Here is a 17229-nt window from a genome sequence, read left to right as displayed (position 1 = left end):
AGGAGTATTATTAAAAAAAAAAAAAGTTGAAAAAGAGAATCTGTGCAAGCAGTTGTACTCAGAGCAGGTGGCTGAAATGGGATGATCTAGAAATTGCCAATTTTTTTCTTTTACTAATGTCATTAGTCAGCTCCATTGGGTCATCACCTTCAGCAAGCAGACAAGGAAAAATGTGTGTTCCTTGCCCTGTCATAGATCAGTGTTCAAGATTTCCAAGGACAGCAAGTTGTGGATGTAGGCAAGTTGATGGAGTAGGTCTCTCATCTTCAGCAAAGCTTGCTGTGAACCCAGCAACTGGGTCCCATTCCCAATGTGGAACATTCACTGTATGGGGCGGCTGTTGCAGCTCATAAGGAGTTGTTCTACCCCTGCTGAATATGTATTGGTGATGTGTGCTTAGCCATGTCTATATACAATTAGCATTCATGCTGTCCTTACCTTGTTGCAGTGGTAGGGTTTGGGTTGGGCTTTGTTGTTTTTTTGGTTTTTTTTCAGTTTTCATGGCCAGCATGTACTTCCCACAGCGTTACGAGTGATAAATGTTGGTAGCATCTTTTGGTGTTCAGTCTTTAGTCTGTCCTACTGTGGGTTTGTATCACGAACATTTCCTTGATGCAGGTAGATGGGCTTATACTAATTTAGCACTTTGAAAATACAATACAGATATGAAACATAGTTGGTTTGGGGCACCACTGACATAAGCTGAGCTGGAGCTGCCTTGTGGCAGAGCTGACACAAGGGCTGTATCAACTTGTACTTGTATGAAAATTAATGCTGCTGTATGGATTCTGCTCAAATGTATTTGTTTTCCAGTATTTTTGTTTGTTTGTTTCCAATTTTCGCTACTTAACAACAAAGAAATCCTGCCTGGACTTACTATTAGACTATTCCACCTGCAGAGGGATTCAGGCTGGTATATCTGCTCCTATGGAAATCATTAAGTCATTAATGTACAAGAAATACAAAAAGCCCCAGTAATCTCAACTGAGTTTTAGTCACAAGGTTTAATGATGCTAGAGCAAAATTTAGCACCATTAATTATTTTATGGAGAAATATAGCAACATCTCTGTCATTTGAAGCACTTCAACAGGAAAGTCAGCAAAATTTTACTCAAGGGCTACGAAGGATCAGATAATACTCCAATTAACAATTTTGTACTTCAGTGGAGTGCCTGAGTAAGTAAACTGGGGGGAGATGTGATTTGTGGATCTCAGAGGAGAAATAAGGATATTACAGGAGAAAGAGAGAGACCGGATCATTTTAATAGTCAATTTTATTGTAAAGCATTCAACCACAGTATGACTGATTTGCTCTTACAGTGCATTTGGACTTTCATAGGTGTTTTGTGAGAGCAGTATTCTAAGGGGAGAAAATAGCAAGGTGGTTCTAGTTTCTCTGTATGCTCTATCAGCCACCCTAGCATGTATTTTAAGTAGTCTTTTCTCTTTGACACTCATCTGGCTCAGCATCCTTCAGTCAGATTGCCATAGGACTGTAGCAGCCCTTGGAGCTGCCTGATGTTGAGCTGGAATAGAAAGTCCAGGTGTTTCTTTAAGGTGCAAAACAGAAGATGGTCTTTGTTTTGACCAAGGTTGCCATGGTGCAGCCTAGGCATCAATGTCCACACAGAGAGGAAGACTCCTTGAAAGTCAGGAAGTGCTTTGGAGGCTGAGTGCTTGTTCAGGTTATTTTCTCTGGCTGCAGACTTAATAAACTAAAGTTGTTCTATGAATTTCATTCCTTTCTAAGCAAACATTCCTGTGATGTCTCCTGTGATTTCAATCACAGAAGTCTTATCATGCATTAAATGAATCCATTACTGCACAATGCAATATTTACCACTCAAAATGTGTTGGACTGCTACAGCCAGTGCTTCATTTCTCCCTCCAGCCCCTACAAGCCCAGTGTAACTGTTTTTGATAACCACTGTAGCTAACTGAATATGTTCTAAGGTTCTTCCAGTTCTCATCCCATAAATGCCAGACTTTTTTTCTTCCTGGGAAAACAATCATCTGAGGAAAGAAAAAGAAGTGTGTTGTAAATAGAATATGTGATGAAATTGGCCTGAGTCTGAAACTCATCAATCTGGAACTCATAGATGCTGTAAAATCAACAGGTAATAGATAAGAGGTCATTCTATTTCATGGACATTGCTTGGAGATAAAATAGCTGTTAGAGTTAATAATTCTCACTATAAATCTTACTAACTTAAAGAGCTCGGTTGTACAACTGTAGTTATTTTTATCTCAGTGACCTTAATTATTAATGTGAACCCTTCAATGTAACAGATTTTGCTCTATCAACTGTATGCCCAGAATATGGAAGGTCCCAAAAGAGCACTAGGGAAAGGAGCAGGTGCTATTATAATATTTAATTTGCACTACATACCTTTAATTTACAGTGAATCAAATCTGTCACAATTAGACTTACCATTGAATCAAAATGGAAAGTTCTTTACCAAGAGACTGTTGAGGTGCTGGCACAGGCTGCCCAGAGACGTTGTGGATGCCTCATCCCTAGAGGTGTTCAAGGCCAGGTTGGATGGGGCCCTGGGCAGCCTGGTCTGGTATTAAATGGGGAGGTTGGTGGCCCTGCATGTGGTAGGGGAGTTGGAGCTTGATGATCCTTGAGGTCCCTTCCAACCTGATTCTATGAAAACGTTGGTAGGGAGTTGAACAAAGCACAACTAGAATGGACTCAGAATCTGGTTTCAGCCTCAACTCACTTGGAAAAGAGCTTTCAGATCTGCAGGACTCCTTAACAAATCTTTTTTTCTGTGCTTTCAAATGGTATGAGTTGGCCTGGTGAGAGCCACCATCTCTCCCTACAAACCTGGCTTCTGGATCATGCTCACATAACTTAAATCCGTTTGTTACATATAAGATTAGGCTTGGGCAGACTTCTGGTCAATATGTCATATGGGCTAAATTTAGTCTGTCTACTTTACGTGAGTTTTCAAGCCTACCATGACCTGTTCCTTTTCTGAAGTCAGCCCACATGAAAGTAGGGAGCAACGGGGTGGGCAGTATTTAGCTTGAATTTGAGTCTGTCTGGTCCTGAGTGGTTTTGTCAGTGTTATGTGTAAACACAGAATGTTATTCTAATTTATGGAAAGCTTGTTTTATTTCTGTGCTGCTGCCTCGTTGAAGAATGGAAAGTTCTCCATTTGCATGGAAGAAAACTGAGACCCACCTCAGGGGGCTAACTGTTGTTGATTTATCTTACTCAGCCTCAAAAAATGAGCTAAATGAGAACTAATCAAAAAAGTATCATATGTCTCCTGTAAAGATTATCTCCTCTTCCTTGCTTGGAAAGAGAAAGGAGGAAACTATGGGGAAGACATCAGGTAACCTTAAAGTTACTACTTTGCTGATGGTAATTTCATTCTGGTGTTTTGATAATTGAAGATAAGCCTTCTTTCCCTCTCAGGTCATCAGCTGCCATCTGTAGCATCAGATGGGGTTTCCTGCAGATACCATTCCTGGGTATCATAGCCTGGGTCATTTGTCCCAGGATACACAGACTCCTTCCCATTTTCCTCCGTGCTCACATAAAGTATCCAGCCCTAAAGCAAGTTGCCCTTCTCTCCTTCCTCACAAAATTGCCCTACTCTTCAAAGAAGCAACCCTGAAACTTTACTCTGGTGTGGGAGTATATATCTGCTTTCCATGGTGAACTAGTGCTCTGTCACTTATTTGATTGTCCACTTTTCAAATAATCTATTTTTGGGGGAAAAAAAAATGACATCAGGATCCTACCTTAGCGTGTCATCTTAGAATAACTTCTAGTGCAATTATTGAATGCCAAGAAGGAAATTATTTTTAACTCGCTGAGAGTTTTGTTCACACTATTTGGAAATGTTAACCTTTATATACCATTCTATGTTTTCCTGCCTTTTATTCCACCATGGTGAAGAACGAGCTTGTCATTCACTCAAGAGGTCCATTTCTCATTTCTGGGCAAATGACTGAAGTGCAGCCCTAGCAGGTCTGTACACGAATACGAGAATTTTCTCTTTACTGATGTCTGAATTTTCAGGTGATGTAAGAGATTCACATACTAAGCACCCTGGAGGTAGGTTTTTGAAGAACATCAGGTGAGCATCCAAGTAGATCTGCTGATCTGTAAAGAGCATTCATGCCTGCTTTCCTTTTCGTGTGTATTGGGAGCTCAGGCTCCTGATAAGATTCCCACCTTGCTGTTCACTCTAAACTTTCCTGGGGATTTATTAATGAGTCCTCTGCAAGAATTTAAAAAAGTGTGTTTTTGGAAGAATGGTAAACTATGTAATTCATACAAAATAAGTCAATAGAATCATAGAATCATAGAATCATAGAATCACTAAGGTTGGAAAAGACCTAAAAGATCACCCAGTCCAACCGTTCACCTATTCCCAATAGCTCCTACTAAACCATGTCCCTCAACGCAACATCCAGTCTTTCCTTGAACACCCCCAGGCTCGGTGATTCCACCACCTCCCTGGGCAGTCCATTCCAGTGCCTGACCACCCTTTCTGAAAAGTAATACTTCCTCATGTCCAGCCTGAATTTCCCCTGGCGTAGCTTGAAACCATTCCCCCTGGTCCTATCCCTAATGACACGAATGCTACTTAAAGATGGAGAGAGTATATATGGCAGATAGTACATGAATATGATACTAGATGAACTTATATGATGGGGGCATTTTGTCAGCAATGATTCACTGGTGTGAAGAGGTAAATAAGGTTCTGGTTTTCAGACCTTTGAAGCTCAAGATGGTAAGTTCTGTGCTTTTTTTTTTTTTTTTCTCAAGAAAATTCTTGCTTTCTGACTAAAATATCAAGGAAAAAAAAAGAAATTTACATTACAGTAAGGTACTTACTTGCAAAGTACTTAAAAAGACTTTGTAATGACAATGAAATGAAAAAAAACCAAAAAACTTCTAAAACATTCTTCACTAGCATGCCAACTTTCTTAGTGTTTAGTTAAAAGATGGAACTACGCAAACTGCTATGCTTTATTTAGTGACATTAGTAGAGAAGGAACTATGGGAAGCAAAAGAGATGTAAGAAGCTAATAGAATTAAACCTGCAAATTTAACATGGAACATTTCAAGTTTTCTCAAGTAGAGATAATCAAACCTTGCTAATCTGTTTTACAAATTCTCGTCACACAGGGATGGTTATGTAAAAATTTCTTAGTATAAAGTAGAATTCACTACCCATACTAATGATAGATCTTTTAAACTATTTGCTTCAGTGAATGTTCCTTTAGTATCCTGAAATCCTGCAGTGAGCTGACAAAGGTGCCTTTGAATACTTCAATTATGCACGGCTATCTTTATCCTATTTAGATTGACACTTATCTAGATTACATGATTGGTTAGCCTTTCAGAACAAGTTGACCCTTAAATTAAAATGTTGTCTCTTTGAAGACTACCAATCAAATTAAAACAACCAGTCATATCTTAACCTCAAAAATGAACTGGTTTTCAAGTGCTCTCTTTGCAATGATCTGTTCCTACAAAATAATTTGTAATCATCAGTGACCCACTCTAAAGAAATTCAAATTCAACTGAACATTGTGACTTTGATGAGCCCCTCCCCCAGAGCTTTCTGGTCTTTAGAGCTGTGGTTTTGGTGGTTACAGAACAAATTATGGCAAGGCTGCTCTTTACATTGGGTTGACGACTGACAAGAGCTAAACAGTAAGCCTGAAAGCCACTCCTCTTTTGACTACTGTGTGAAGACTTCTGACAGTAATTGCCAGAGCTATTCTTTCAATGTTTATAAAAATCAGCAGACGTGGGGATTTTTGAACAAAAGAGTCCAGAGCTGCAAGCAATCCAGGAGACTGCTGGAGTCCATCAACGATAACTTTCTGGTTCAACTACTGGAGAGACCAAACAGAAGTGAAGTATTACTGGACCTGGTCTCACCAATGTAGAGGAGATCTTTAAAGAAATTAAGGTTGGTGATAGTCTGAGCTGTGGTGACCAAGCCCTGGTTGAGTTGGTGATCTTGGGGAACGTGGGCCTGACAAAGAGCAGAGTCAGGTTGCTGCCCATGACATGGGGTTGGAAGGTAGGCATCTTTAAGGTCCCTTCCAAACTAAGCCATATGATAAGGAGGGAAAGTTGTCATTCTTTTAATTTTGCCTTTCTGTACATTAACAAAATGTGCTGAGTCCTCTAACAGTACAGCTAGCTGGCAATAAACACTTCGTACGTTTTTGTGCTATTTTGCATGCCACTTTCTAACAGAACAAAGGTGAGGTTGCCATTGTTGTGGAACCTTCATCAGAACTTCCCAAACCAGGCAAAAAGAAATTAAAATAAGATTTGAGAATGACTGATGGACTGATTGATGCCCACTAACTTTATTGCCAGACTTTCCTCCACAGAAGGCATGGGAATAGCCTTCAAATGGTGTTTTTTTGACTGTTTCCAACAGTAAATAAAACAACCAAAGCCTATGTTACAGGCATGGTTAATTAGTGTACTTAGGAGGATTCAGAGAGGTCATAGGTAAGTACATTCCCCAGCTGTGTTTTAGTGCTCATTGAGACTATCTGGTATCCCAACTGAGAAAAAAAGCTACAGATTTTTGGGAACTATTTCTCCTCTCATTTCACTTTCTATCTATCACCTTCTAAACTGTATTACTGCAATCACAGTGTTCTTGTAATTTATGTACATTACAATTAGTATGTAACATCTGCAATACTGCAAATGGATACTGCATTTTTACATGAATTTAGCCACACCTACATCAGTATTTCCAACAAACACAGGCATAAACTAAAACATGAATAAATTTTTGGAAGTGGTTCATATTTTAAACTGACCAGTTTAATTGCGTCTCATGCTTGAGCATAACATGAACAGGCCCTATGAGTAAGTGCTTAGCCAAAGTTGAAAGCACAAGCAAACCCTGCTTGGTGGCATTATTCTTACAACTTCAAAGCAGCGTGTTACCATCATTAAATACAGCAATCAAAAAAGCAATAATTGTAAGTAATAACGGTACTGTACCATGTAATAGCCTTTAATGTTGGTTCCCTATCCACATCCATAAACTTCAGGCTGATAGTTTTAGCTGCCACTTTCTTCTTTCCCATTTCCTACACCATATGTAAGGTCATATATCATTTTTTATTAGTGGAATCACAAAGAAAAACAAACAAGCAAACAAACAAAACAGTAGTTCAGTAGTTCAATGGCCTAAATGCAGAAGTACAGCTAAAAAAATTCTCCTCCACACTCAGTGAGTAACTCCGAAGCTCTGCTATCTATCTCAGCAATACTGATTCCTGCTTCTTACATATTAAGTAGAAAATTCTCCCCATTTATTTGTACTGGCTCAGTACAAAGTCAGTAGATGAATTTCACCAAGAAGTTGCTTCTTTGGAAATGTTTTTTATGGAGAAAGCAAAGAAATGGCAAACGGGAGAAAAGATGTCAACTGTTTTAGGGTTTCATCTTTTCAAGGATCTTCTCCCTTTTTGGTTTGATGTGACTTTCCATCTGATTAGAATTTCTGTGTAGCTCTGGAAATGCATCAGCAACATCTGAAAGACTGCTGAATAGCAATTTTTTGCCAATAATTTTGAGTATGTAAGTAAGTACTTTGTTCTGTTCTTTTCTTCTGTTTCCAAGTAGACCTTCACAGAGTGCTCCTCTTTTTTTTTTTTAAACAGTCTCTCCTTTTTTCCTGGTCATCACAAATGATAATGCTGAACTACTCTAAAGCTTTCCTTGCTGCCTCATCTTATCGATTTTTAAAGTCCAAAACCTGAAATTGCTTTCAAAAGCTCTTAATTGGTTTGTCCTGGCTTAGCATATGACTTGTCGCATTTTGGGAGGTTTTGTCTGCTTGTTTGCTTAATCCTCCCATAACTGTCGTGTTGATCTAGGACACTTTACATCAAGGGTTGCAAAAATGACACCATGGCACTCTGTGCGTCTGTGTTTGAGCAGAAAACCATCTGTCTGGAGTCTCTGGAGGATTGCAACTCATCCGCTTCAAGGAAGGGGTCTTCTAGTGATTTAACCTCCTGATTCTACAGAGGGTCTGTAGATAGAAGCACATTCTCTGTAGCTCCTGGTAAGTGAAGCACAGTACTTTGAGGAGAAAAATCTATGGTTCCCCCATCCCCTTCTTCAACACACACACACACACACACACACACACACACACACACACACACACACACACAGAGTTCTAAACACACTTCTATTTTTCTACAATTTTTACTTTACTGCTACAGTATGCAAGCAGAATAAGAATTAAAAAGCTATTAGATGACATTAATGTGGTCCACAAAGCAACTACTTTTAGAACATCATACTTAAGGGAATTACTGTTCCATATTTGCAAAAGTGTCTGATTTCATTATGACCTTTTCTCTTTCATTGTTTGTTTGCCGTTTACCCAAATTTATACAATTGAATTTTCCCTTGTATTACAATGTGCTGAGCAAACTTCTTCAGTGCCTGCATGATTTTATTTTTTATTGATGTCTCCTTGAGTGCTGAGCCTCTGGACTGAGGGTACCTTGCAAATGTGAATCTCAAAGGACTTAACCTGTTTAGAGTTACCAAACAACATTTAACTTCCTATGCATAAGGATAGTAATTGCTGTTGGTTCCTAAATGAAGTTTCAGCTTGCCTGTATTTTCTTGGAAACTCCACCTCCTTAAAAATCAGTAGTTTTATTTACACTTTTGACGTTATTTGCTAAGTTCTTCACTGCAGGAAATTCATTTCTCCAGCCACATGTTTGAGAAAAGGTGAATGCTGTCTGGTAAGAAACAATTAAAACTTGGGACACCGTCCTGAAAGCAGCCAAGTCTAGGAGCAAAGGTTATGGGTGGAGTTCGCCTTGATTCATTCTGTGCTTCTCTGGGGGGAAGAGGTGACCTTATAAATCCCCTGGGAGTACAGAGGAGCACTACAACTCTGTGGTCAGTGCCCCTACTAACTGCTGATCTGGGTTTATGCACTTTTAGTTCACATGCCTAAAAAAAACATATGTTTCATCAGATACCCTCTCAACCAATCTGGAAATACAGTCAATGAGAAAATAGATTTCAACTGTATTTCTGTGTCCTTGCACAAGAGCCATCAGGTTTTTTATGCAACTGCTCACTATTAATTATTGTGGACTGCAGACTTTGGTGAGCTGTGTTTGAAAGGAAGGCCACCGCTTAGGGGTCATCATTTAAGGATGACGAGTTCGGTGGGCTCCACTTTACACTTGAGCCTAATGGAAACTGTTTGATTGAGGAGGACTTGTCCCAGTGATGGTCCCTCATTATCAAAGTGGGATTTTGAGATCCCTGGAAAAAAAAAAACAAACCAACCAACAGGCTTGAAAACAGAAACACCAACTGACAAACACAAGTTCCAGTCAGTTATATTTGCTATCCTTGAAGAGAAAAACATTATTTTACTGAAAAGCTTTATAGACTTCACTTTTCAAAACCTTCCATGTAGTCTACCAGGCTACAATTCATCAAGAAATACATTTGATGTTAGTCCGAGAGGCACTTTTATAACTTGTTCTATCTCTGGGAACATAACTGAACATAAAGCAAAGTATCCAGTTGCTAATAGGTTGATAGGATAAAGGGGTTTGGTGAGAACAGAAATAATCCTGAAGGCAAGTTTACCAAATGTCTGGGAACAGTTTGCAGCTGCTCGGGGTGCTGAGTTGACGAGCTGTCAATAGTGGCAGGAAAATAGGCTGTCTCCCTCACTCTCCCATTGACTTACTCATAGGCTGCATCTGACCAGCAGTAGAAAATCCAATTGTACTGGAAGGCAAAGGGAATACAAGGGCATAGGAAGAAGTTGTGATACCAGCTGTGCATCGAGTTGGCAAGCTTCCCCAGCAGCCTTCACTTGACATGAAATCTGCCATGCCTTGATGGACATCCAAGAGGAGAGTGAGGTCCCAGAGAGGCTGCCTATGAATTCAGGCAGCATTATATGAAGATGAGAAATGTATAAACAGCAGAGATGCTGGAGGTCTGTGTCCCCAGTCAAACAGGTACAAACAAGGTAAGTAGGAATGGTGCTGTCAACAGCACTGTTTTGACTATTGATAATTAATATATTTACTATATACAACTGAGTTTATCTGGAGGCATCTTATATTCAATGTTAATATTTTATTAAGGGTATGCTGTCTCTTCGATGTGCTACATAATTTAGCTGTGGAGATTAGGGATGTGCCTCACTGCTGGCCTTTGCTGTGACGGTTAACGAGGGCACCATCTGCCTCCTGGCCTGACTGAAATTTGCTGCCTTGGTCCCTAGACGGCTGAACAGGCCTCGTGCCTGGTCCTCGGCTGCTCTCAGTGTGATATTTCCACCTGACAGCACCCTGTGTTTATAGCAATTAGATGGCCACCCTGCAGAATGCCTTGTGGGAGAGGCAAATGCTGCAGTGGGGTGAGGGTGCCCAAGGCAGCAGCCTCATGGGGTGCTATGGGACTGTAGTGGGGTGGTATCCCTAACTGGACTCACCTGAGGGTGACCCTCAGAGGCAGAAATGTGGATCCTAGGAGACTGACCAGGGGTTGCATACCATGTGTTCTTCCTAGCAGTACCTTGGCACGTCAGCAGGACATGGCAGCGTGGCTGGTACCAATGGGGTTGGCAGTCTGAAAGTACCACAGAGCAGGCTGCTTTGCTGCTGGCATTGCAAAACTCCTTTTCTGTGTGTCATTAGCTTATAGCTTAACCTGCCATTAGTTGCTGGTAGGACACCTGCAGTCCACAGCTGTTTCATGCTGCCATGTGGTCTAAGAGCTAATATTCCAAATGAATGCTCAAAAGATTGTCTCCTCCCCTGCCAGTAGCTAACATTTCATCTCCTCAGCCATGTCCAAACCTCATGCTTGAGACAGAAAATTCTACATGGTCAGTCTGCTGTGTTTGTGTTTTATTTCATGGTAAAGAGAACGTGTTCTTAAACATTGCTTACCTATGGCATCTGACCAAGTAATTAGGCATGCAGAAATAGTTAACATACATAAACAATTTGTATTTATATAGTACTTTCAAGGTGACATCAGTGGTGTTCATATCATCCATTTGAGGTTCAAATTCAGAAAAGATTTAGGTTACTAATTATTTTTAATTTGGATTCCAAAAATAAATATCTGTGTTGAGAATGGGAACACATACCAACTGGCAACCCTGAGCTCCTAGTCATGTTTTCCCAGGCACTTTTACATGGCTAGCCAAGAGGAGCTGCTGGCAGGGCAGCCCACCTCACTCCTGGCACTGTGGCAGAGCAGCATGCAGCCCTTCTGCTCCCTTCAGCAGCAGGTGCCCGAAGCTTACCCTACTGCCTTCACAGAGACACTGATAGTGCTTCTGAAGGCAGCTGAGGACTAGGGCCAGGGATAGACCTCTATGAGCAGCCATCGCAACATCAGCAATATCCTGTTTGGTTTGGTTTTGTTTTTCCCCTTGAATTCAGGCCAAGGCAAAGGATACAGCATAGCACTTTAGGTGTATTTGTGTGCTTGAGGCTCTGGGCCTTGGAGCAGCCCCCATTGGGCACCAGGACACACCAGAGCACCAAGACACACTGACTCACTCACCTCTTGCACTTTTAGAAGTAGAGTTGCAGTTGAGGTATGTGCTGATGTCAAACACAATGAAACCATTACGGTGTTGCGAGTCGCCTGAGTGTTCTTTTGAATTTAATTATTTAAATGACCTGCTATTGTTTCCAAATTAAATTTTTAAGCTTGCTAAATGGCTGCCATCCTGGGTTAGTTGTTACGGTATCGTGATTGGTGCTGACAGAAGTGGAGTTTAAGCAAGCACAGGGGGAATCTCAACTCTCTGCTTTCTGAGCACTGTATGTATGGACCAGCCCTGCACCCGTGTGCGTGGGCACTGCTTGAAGACTTGTAGCTGAGTGTTGGAGCCGGCTAAGGCCTCAGAGCCAGGGCTGCCATGCCTTGTGCACAAAAACACAAGAAAATGCAGCATGAACACCCCCTTTTAAGAACCACAGCTCTTCTTAACCCATGCAAGTCCAGGATGAATGGCCTAGCTGCCACAGGCACACAGAGAAAAGTTCTGCTATTTTTTCTTGTAGACAGACAAATCTTAGTCAAAAATAGAGCTAACTGTTTAATTCAGCCCTAGAAATACAGACCCATACAAGTGTCAAATGCATGTCTTCCCTGTAGTTCTGGACAGTGGAACCAATGGTAACACCTTTTGTTGTTTGTATCAGAACATGTAAATCAGCAGGATTTAATCAAACATTTTCACATAACTTTATAATTAGGACAAAATAATGCATGAATTCTTTTTCAACGCAACTGACGTCTGTCGCTCAGCATTGTTAGTGTTTATTTCAGATTATTTTAAGTGTCACGTACCCCTAGTGCAGAAGAGATGACTCTCAGTAAAAGTCCAGGATTGAGCTGCTCCTCTAATTATAATAATTGTGTTTACAAAGGGGCAGCAGGTTCCTCTCATAGGGAGAAATTTAATCTGCTCTGCTGTTAGCGATGTGCCGAATTTATTTTATTTTTTCACCTAGTGAGTAGGTTAAAAAGTAAGAAGACAGCATTCTCCCCAGGAGAGAGATTCTCCCCAGGCAGAATGTGTATTTTAAAGTGACTGCCATCAATGTGATGCAGTGATAAACCTTCATCCCTAATGCAAGTGCTGGCAGCAGCCGAGGCATCATTTATGAGAATATATCCGAGGCTGACTTTCTGTAGCAATCTGAGTTCAATTCAAACCATAATCAGCTAATCACTGGCAATTTTCAGATATGAGTCAAGCTAATTTCAAGACAATCAGCCTTAGATAGTTTCACTGAACAGCCCTGGAGATAATGTTTATGTTGATGTCCGTTAGTATTGCAACTGACAGTAATGCATGCTCTGCAAAAAGGAAAACAACCGAAAAATTAAACCTTCTCTGGAATGAACAACTAAAAGTCTGTAAGTCTCAAGAACAGGAAGTTTATTTCTACACACTGGTGTTCCCCAGCAGATGCTCTAACCCTAGAGTTGCTTTCATGCAAAGAGGCAGCATGTCATTTCAGGAATACTTACTTACCCTAATTTGAAAGCTTCTGTTCAGCACTGATTTTTCAAAACACGTGCTCTGTGTAAAAGCTGTGGAAACCAAAAAGATGGTCAGAATCTTGGCCGCACTGTGTGGCTGTCACTTTTTTTTTTAAAGTTTTGATTCAAACTACATGTGACTTTGCTGACATGCATCACCATGTTACATAAATGAGCCTTTAATGACCCTTACTTTCTTGATTTTATCTTTTTTCCCCCATTACTTGAATTTATTTTCTTTTCATAGACTATGGAGTTAGATATATGTAACAGCTCATCTGCAGAGAAACATCCCCTACAAGGCAGGAGGATGGTGCTGCTAATCACACGGCCAAAGTGCAATGTTGTGAGACTGAAATGGACAACCGAACCATATGATCAGCCTTCTTTTATGAGAACACTATGTCAGTCAGTCAGTTTATGACCTGAAATTGGATGGGAAAAGTCTGATCCTGGCCCTGCTGAATGCAAAGAGGTACTTTCTGGCATCTATTTCAGAGGTGGGAAACCCTGAGGCCTGTTTCTTGAAGCACTATATGACAAGGTTATAGCAGTATTAACTTCACTAAGAAGTATTAGTTTCATTTTGCCGTTCTGTTTAGGAGATACAGCTTTGGAGCTCCTGTCGTCGCATCCTCGACCTTTTGTGTGTCATTACCTTGAGACTGAAGTTTTGCTGTCCCTCCCCCCTCCTGCTGGGAGCTGAGCAGAGCAGCACTGCAGGCACCCAGTGCCCAGGTCCTTCCTGTGTCAGAGGCCTCGGTGGGCTCAGCACATCTTTGCAGCAGCAACCGAGGTTGGTGTTGAAGCCAGGAGAAGCTTGTCTTACACACAGACCTGATGGTGACCACCACAAAGAGAGGATCCTTTTATCAACCCTATTATTAATTATACAAGTAAGAAAATAGCGACCCCTACAAATTTTGCTAAGTATTCAGATTAAAAAAATACTTACTACAGCTCAGTCACCACTTCATGCAGGCTGAGATGAAACCATAACACTAAAAACCATAACTCAGCTCCAGTGTCTGGCAATGTGATAATGAGTGCTTTGTACTAAGCAGCAGCAGTTAGGAGACATTTGAACATCTGTCTCCCAGTTGGAGGCTGCCTTACCTGTGTTCATGGAGTAAGGGGGGACCTGCAGTTGTAAAAACCTTTGCTGTTCTTCTGTACTCTCTGCACAAGAGTAGCTGAATGGCAACCAGAACGTTAACACAGCTAAAATACAATATGGATTAATAGAAGAGTAACAATGCCATTTCATTAATCAGTACTGCTTTACTTGAGGAATTAAATGTCACATCTTTGCTTCATTGTGTCAGATTGCCCCTCTGCTACCATGTCACACAGCAGCAAAATGTAACAGAAATTGGTGGGAAGGTTCAAGCTCTACTGCAATACCACCAACATTTGCCTCTGATGTCGTTGGCCAGCGTAATAAAATAAGAGGTACTGTTTTCAGAACAGCCCTCATATATAGTGTATTATATATATTACATACATAATATAAAGAAGTATGCAATTAAAGCAAGATGTATAACGTACAACCTATGAAATATATCATATGTCATTGAATTATAAAATATTATTTTGCATAATAATGTGTGAAGCCACAACAGCTGCTTCCAAAAGGCACTCCTTTCTGACAGCGAGTGTGCTAACTTGAGCATGTCAGACAGTGGATTCAGAATACCTTTCCATGCAGATTTTGCACAGTAAAATCCAGCAGCATAAATATTCATGGACATCAAATACAAAAGATATTTGTGCAAAATGAATACATTTTAAAAGGGTTGTAAAATATTCATAGGAAATGTTTCTAGCAGGAACCTGTAATAGGGAGCTCCATGACTGGAAGTTACTGACACATCTCTCCTGCTTTAAGCACCTGGTTGCAGTGCACTGATCCTCAAACCCCTGGGACAGGGATTCTGTCTAGATCTGAAAGGCACTTAAGTAACTCCAATATGATGACCCAAAGACTTGGGTCATCAGGACGGAGTTGAACCACTGAAGTGGACTGTTCACGTATAGCAATGTAATTTCAAGGTCTGTGTAGCCCATCTGTTGCTATGATGATGCTTTGTTTTGCAGGGTCCCTCAGCACCAGCTCTGGAGGACACTGCCACCCCTGTGCCTTCTCTAAAGCCACTGTAACTCCAGCTACGCAGAATCTGATGCTCTCTCAGCACACCTTCTGGGCTGCCAGAGCTCTGGTGCTTGTCACTGACTGATGCCATAGATGTGCTGCTATATCTAACAGCAGTTGTCTTCTTATCCCAGCTGTGACAGAGAAGTGTCCTACAGAAGATGAGGTAAGCAGGAGAATATCTTTCCTTATTTCATCTGATTTTTTTTTTTTTTTTTTCTGAGTAAGTTTAATGATATCTGTCTGGCTTAAGATTTCAAATACCCTTTCCATTCTCCTTGCTTTCTTTTTTTATTATTACTATTGTTTGCATTTTTTGCATTTGAATATCAAGTTTTATTCTTAATGGTTTGCATGCATTTGTAGCAGTGTCAAAGGGCACTGTGTATGCAAGAACTTTGTATGTATCAGGGATGAGCCTTGACTAACAGAAGGGAGATCTCTGGCACATTTCCATGTGAGAAGTCCTCTGACCTGAAAATGGCCAGAGGAGGGGAGAATATACTAAGGGCAAATCCCTGCATACTTGTTCTGTACTTTGCCATACCAGACTGCATGGCCTTCTGGTGCAGCCTGGTAGAGCTGCTCTGCTGGAAGTTTTTATACTCTTTCTGAGACTTGGCAAGAATGACCTCACTTTGGTGCTGTTATAGGTTGAGGTTAGAAATTCACTAAAAGAAATGTGGAATTCCTTTGAGCAAAACAAACAGAAGAGCAGAAAATCAAAGTTTTGGAATTAGAAGGAGGATTTGGTCCCACATTTAAACAACTCAGCCTTGTTTGTTTCAGATGAGCATTGGCTTCCTCTCCAGAGCTGGTTATTGAGCAGAAGGTAATCATTCCAAAGGTGAGGTGCTGGATATCAATTTTAACTCCCTTCTCCACTGTAATTTCTTTGAAAAAGATGAAATAAAGTGTGTATTGGATATGTACAAACACATGTTTCCTAGTGCATCAGTACTATTATTAAATGATGCTTTCAACTCGTGGCAACAGCAGAGTCATAGAGGTCTTTTTTTCTAAGTCCGATGTGTGGAATATCTCAGTTAAATGTATGCAGTACTGGGTAAAGCACGTGGAGGGCTATGAATAGGATAAAAACAGGTTGTGCACTTAGCATGATTCTGAAATAATGTGTAAGGCACAGCTGATAAGGAAGAGGCATAAGACTATGAGAAGAAATGGAAGGGATGCAAAGGCCCAAGATGATCCTATGATTCATCCTGGTGATACATCCTTCTGAAAGACACAGCCTTGGAGTAGTTCTTGTATTCATTAAATTATTCATGTTCCAGATGGCCACCCAAACACCTGGAAAGTCTACAACAAACTTCAGCTGTCTCCAGGCAAAAGCTTCAACTTAGAGTGCTTCTGGGGTGACTGAGGAAGGGGTAACCAGAGACACAGTTGTCTCACATGTGCTCTCATTACCACCAGTGTGTTTACTGCCATATGGTGCCTTATGCCGAGATAACCTGTAAACACGTTAGCAGGAGTCTAAATAACATTTAGGAGAAAAATATTGTATCAGCCTAGCTGCTGATCACTACAGCTTGTAATTGTAAGCGTACCTTTTCTCATTGTTACAACAATCTGCTCAGTTGACGTCACAGTTAAGTCTCATCTATGTCAAATTCTTTTCAATAATATAATCAAAAGGTTATCTGTGGATCAGACAAAAATTGATGAATAAAATGGTATTTGCACTGAGTTGGCTGAGTGCTGCTACAGAATGTCTTAGGTTGGAAGGTCACCTTAAAGTACTTCAAGCAGAAAGTTTGTCTGCTATGGATGGCAGCTCATACAGGCTTCTATCATAGTAAAAAGAGGACTGAATTGTCAGCACAACTGATGTTTCTGCAATGTTAGTTGTGATGTGTGGGAAGTCAGTCTTTCCTAGCAAGGAACTACTTAGTAAAAAGGAATTTCCAAGTAAGAGATTTCTCTCTCAAATCCTAATGAAGTCTTTATACCTGACATCTACAAA

At 40.6% G+C, this 17229-nt stretch overlaps 1 protein-coding gene and 1 long non-coding RNA gene across 3 annotated transcripts in view; one reads left to right on the top strand and one right to left on the bottom strand.

Moving 5' to 3' along the window:
• Positions 1-2002: 2002 nt before the first annotated feature.
• Positions 2003-16125, top strand: LOC125692979 (uncharacterized). Of its 2 annotated transcripts, none has more exons than XR_007376953.1 (7): positions 2003-5948; positions 7958-8084; positions 9762-10043; positions 13338-13565; positions 13693-13886; positions 15188-15408; positions 16032-16125. It is a non-coding gene; the product is annotated as an uncharacterized LOC125692979 (long non-coding RNA). The 2 variants fall into 2 exon arrangements; XR_007376952.1 differs by having other exon boundaries at positions 13670-13886.
• Positions 9863-17229, bottom strand: part of GRID1 (glutamate ionotropic receptor delta type subunit 1) — a 602942-nt gene continuing 595575 nt past the window's right edge. The window contains exons 20-21 of the mRNA XM_048944232.1: positions 13083-13141; positions 9863-9949 (exon numbers count right to left, since the gene is read on the bottom strand). The gene's annotated coding sequence lies outside the window, so the exon portion shown is untranslated. The remainder of the gene's footprint in view (positions 9950-13082; positions 13142-17229) is intronic.

The sequence above is a fragment of the Lagopus muta genome, chromosome 5, assembly GCF_023343835.1.
Source record: "Lagopus muta isolate bLagMut1 chromosome 5, bLagMut1 primary, whole genome shotgun sequence".
Taxonomy (NCBI): domain Eukaryota; kingdom Metazoa; phylum Chordata; class Aves; order Galliformes; family Phasianidae; genus Lagopus; species Lagopus muta.
This window is presented reverse-complemented; position numbering and strand designations above follow the sequence as displayed.